This window comes from Streptopelia decaocto (assembly GCF_964273445.1).
Source record: "Streptopelia decaocto genome assembly, contig: HAP1_SCAFFOLD_1805, whole genome shotgun sequence".
Taxonomy (NCBI): Eukaryota; Metazoa; Chordata; class Aves; order Columbiformes; family Columbidae; genus Streptopelia; species Streptopelia decaocto.
In genome coordinates this window covers 5053-9646 of record NW_028117225.1, presented here as the reverse complement: position 1 = coordinate 9646, position 4594 = coordinate 5053, and the positions used below count along the sequence as shown (strand labels likewise).

General features: G+C 33.0%; 1 long non-coding RNA gene across 1 annotated transcript; it reads right to left on the bottom strand.

The window, feature by feature from the left end:
- Positions 1-445: 445 nt before the first annotated feature.
- LOC309451829 lies at positions 446-4147 on the bottom strand. The gene is made up of 3 exons (XR_014186339.1): positions 4015-4147; positions 2910-2984; positions 446-581 (listed from the first exon to the last, which is right to left on the bottom strand). It is a non-coding gene; the product is annotated as an uncharacterized lncRNA (long non-coding RNA).
- Positions 4148-4594: the final 447 nt, after the last annotated feature.

Here is a 4594-nt window from a genome sequence, read left to right as displayed (position 1 = left end):
AGATTACATTTGTGTGGTATAATAAACGAATTCAGTAGTCTAAGAAATATATCTAGAAAAAGCCTATTATTTTTGAAAGACGTGGAAAAGTATCTATCTTCTAATTACTCATAAGTGCTTTTTTAAGGCCACAAAGAAAATGCAAAGAGAGCTGTCATCTAACATTTAGAAGGGCACATAGATTCAAACTGTTCCTGTTGGATATATCAAAAAAGGAACATTTTAATAGCACTACAGAGACTTTCCACTGAAAATAAAAAAAAAAAAGTTATTCCTGAACATGAATTACAAAATTAGTAAGCTATGCACCAGACACTGAGTTTTCATTTTCTCAGCCACTTTTCTGTATTATTCTTTATATTTTTAATGTAAGCAAGTACCTCCTATACAATCAGAAAGCAAAAAGTTTAATGAATAATTCTTCAGAATTCAGATCCCCTTTTCAGATTCATTTGAAGATTGCATTTGAAGATCCCCTTTTCAGATTCGCTCTGTACCTCAAGCAGCATTATGAGTTCTTCTGTGGGATTTTGATTGTGACAGTCTTAACTTCTGTGTATTCATGAAGGCCATATTCTCCCCTAGATAAAAGAGAACCAAGAGCAATATTTATGCTAATGCTTTTTATATGAGTTATGGCCTGGATGGGATTTTCGGTGGTGTTGTATGATTGGACAGATGTATAACAGGTATACTATACATATTCAGAAGACATCTGTGCAGCTAGACTGCTGCTGGAAGCCTTTCAAAAAGCTACAGTAACTGTCTCTTAAGAAAAGTAGGAGAGAGAGCGATTTCATTTCTGAGCAAAATAACGGTGTTTAATCAATTTAATGCATTGCTAAACTGTCTTTCTGTGCACCAAAGCAGGCACATTGTTAGGTCTTCACAGATATATTCAACAAGTTATTTTCAAATGCTTTCCTCTGATGTTGAGTTTTCTCCTAAGTGAAAGAATAAGTGTTTCATCTCAAGTAAATGAAGGACATAATTAATCCACTATGAAATCACCCAGACAGTGAAAAACATTTAAATTTTACTGACATATTATTAACACGATTCCACCTCTATGTTTTACATATGAGATGAAGTATGCTTGTGTGCCCAGATGTTTGCCATCTGATGCAGTCAAACTATTTAGACATAAGTGATGTTTTACAGAACAAGGGTTTGTTACAGTATGTTATCCATTTCTCATTGCCATTTTACTAGATAAATCTGTAAGCGAAATAGGAATCTGTGATCAGGACTCTTCTGCTGTGGGTAAATTTTTACTGATTCTCTTCATTTTTGAAGTGGCATTCTGTTAGTTTGTGACATTCAGCAGTTAAATTCATAATGGTATTATCATTCCAAGAATTATACAGGGGATTTTATTCAGGGAAGTCAGTGGCTTGACACTGTGACCTCCCGATTATTTCAGTGAAGTTGTTTCATGCTTATTTCCATCTCCTCTAAAACTGATTGCCACATGTTAACAGAATATTTTCCATGGTAGACAACTATCTTGTACTATTTCCTTCCTTGCTCTCTAGCAGGAATATCCTTATTGCTCTACTAATTGTGATTTTGAATGGAGCATTAGGAAAGTCTTCATTTTCACAAAAGCTTAACTCCTTCAAAATGCATTGTTACAGAGATTATTAATCTTTATGATAGACTGTTATTGTTTTCATGTTATTTCCAGCAAAGAAATCCCCAAAATATTTCTGCAGAAGGCTGTAATTCAGAATTGATGATATTTCAGTTTTTGGCATTCAGCAAATGCAAAACAGTCCTTGATAGTAATGGCCTAAATTATAGTTTTCTCCTGTTTTCATTTTGATATTTTCTAAAGATCTCAGCATTGGCATAACTCTGTTTCTTTTGAAGTCAGTGGGAGCTTTGCCATCAGGAGCAGATTGAGTCCAGTGGTGAGCAACCATGAAAACTCTAGCATTTATCTCTTTAAAAAAAAGTACAAAAAAGAGAAAAGGAAGCTCTGAAACAATTCACAGCACATTAATTTTTAAAGTACTTTCATTATTCATCAAAAGTACTATGCATTTGCCTTAATTAAAGGGAAAATTTACACATTTTGAATTTTATATGCTGCTTTAAAAACAATTTGTTCTTCCCAAATATATGACAAATGACTTGACAAAATACTTAAAAAATGGCTGTTTGTGATTTATGTTCCAAAAAAACTCTGAAGACCTAATTCTATATAATATAATGAACAGGTATGATATGAGATGTTTTGTGATGTAACATGTGACATGATTCTCTTGCTAATATGAAGGTCAGGATGAACACAGATTAGACAGGACATGATTCAAATTGAAACTGGACTGAATCTTGGAACTCTGAAATAATTTGATTAGCTTATAATTTCTGTATACTCCTCCATCTCTAGTTTGGAAAAGATCAAAGGCCTGAAGACAACAGAGGACTAGTTTTGTCATAACTTTTGACCATGCTGGAATATACTGTAAAAACGTAATTTTAAACTGAAAGCTTTTGTTTAAATTAATGATTTTGAAATGCCTTGTGTTTTCAAAAACCTAGCATCTAAAGGGAATTCCATAAACTATACACATTTATCTCTTCATGCAAATGACACTTTCTACATATATATGCAAAAACTGTAAACTATAAACACAATGATCAGTTTTACAAATCAGTAGACCACAAGCTACTAAAAATGGTCAGTTTGAGAAAGTATGTATCTAAGTAATCTTCTTATTTGTTTTATAGGGAAATGTTTTGCTTGACATTGCCTCTGACAACATGAAGTCCCTGAACACTATATAGAGTAATTTGACAAAATCTCAAACTGGGCATCCTAGTTATAAATGAGTTTGAATTTGGATTTTCGAAATTTGTTTTGCAGTTCTGGTGAATCTACAGTTTTAAAAGTATTTACTTACATTTCTCGTCCATTTCCTGACATCTTAAATCCTCCAAAAGGACAATGAGCAGACACTGCACTGTAACAATTAATCCTGGAAGGACAGAAAAATTAATTTTGATATCACGGAACGAGTTTTTTTCACTCTGAAAAATCAATGTTTTTCTGTTGACTGTAAAAAACCTATGATCATATTTACAAACTATATCTGAGTAATATATTTGCAAAAATATGTGTAATCCAAGGTTCAGAGAAACAAAGCATTACCAGAAACTACACTTATGATCAGGTTTATAACACTCAGGAAGGGTTCTTGAGCAGAGTGATGGCCACATCTTTCTCTGATAAGTATAATAAATTTCCTTACTAACTAGTGTATAAGTTGTTAAATCAGAGACAAGTCATAGTTACTTCTTCTGAAGCTACACATCCAATAAGAAATTCAGAATGACTTCAGTGTATATTTAGATCTCTTTCTGATGAATTGATGTAACCGCAGGGAAATGCAGGTATCTGTCAGTGATAGTAATTAGATTCAGTCTGCTATTCCTCCAAGCTTTCATTCTTGCATCTCTTAGCCTTTGCCTTTCTAGCTCTTTACTGGTTACTTCATTCTTTTCCATTTCTGAAAACAGTTGCCCTTGTACTTGTACCAGTTCTCTCCTGATTGTGTTTCCTTACTTTTTTTAACCACATTTTATCAATCTGTTCCATCACAAGTAGGTTTTCTGCCCATGTTAATAGCCACAGAACTTCAGATAATTCATTTCTTTATACAGAACAAAAAATGATGCCCACAAATTAAGTATGTAGTGGGCTATTCTCAGATGCAGAGTAGAAAGTAAAGTGGCACTCTCACTGTATTTTGTTTTGTCTCCTTTCCTTTTTAACAAGACAGTTTCCTTTTTCAGACTAAGTTTACAGGACAGTTGTGTGAAGACGCAAAGTAAGTATTTATTTAATAGCACTTTAAGAACAGAATAGTGATGGAAAGAGAGACACAGGAGGATGGCATAGATCTACCTTTCTAAAGATTACAACAAATTCAAATCTAAAAGTATACCACCCAAAGAATTATTAAAATATCTTACTGCCGTTGGAAGAATTAAAAAGCTATTATGTACCATACTGTTCCAGCTTGAAGAGCAGCCGCAAACGTCAGTGCTTTATCCATGTCTTTGGTAAAAACTGCTGCTGCTAAGCCATAAGAAGTGTTATTTGCCCTCTTGATAACTTCATCTGCAGTTTTAAACTTCATGATTTGTTGAACAGGTCCAAATATCTGTTTCAGACACATGTAAATAAAAGAAGTGAACTAAGATAGCTTACTATTGTAAATAATTTATATTTTTAAAAAATATTTATTTCAGATGACCTTATTCTTGAATTCATTCAGTCAAGAGTATACATCTCATAACAGAGCTCTAGAAAGGATTATAAATTCACATAAAGATAGGATTTTTGTAGTGTTGTAGTATGCCTATTGTAAAATGATTGATAAAACAATAAATCAAGAAAAAAAAAAGGAAAATTATGAAAACAAATAAATAAAGATGAAAAGACACCCACCATAACCGGAGTTAGCATGGAGTCACAGTGTTTACATACCTGTGGCTGTTACCAATAAACTGATATTTTTTTGGCAAACTCCAGTTTTAGAGTTAATATCTTAAGCTTTTCCTTCCTCTGAACTTTCTGTTCAGC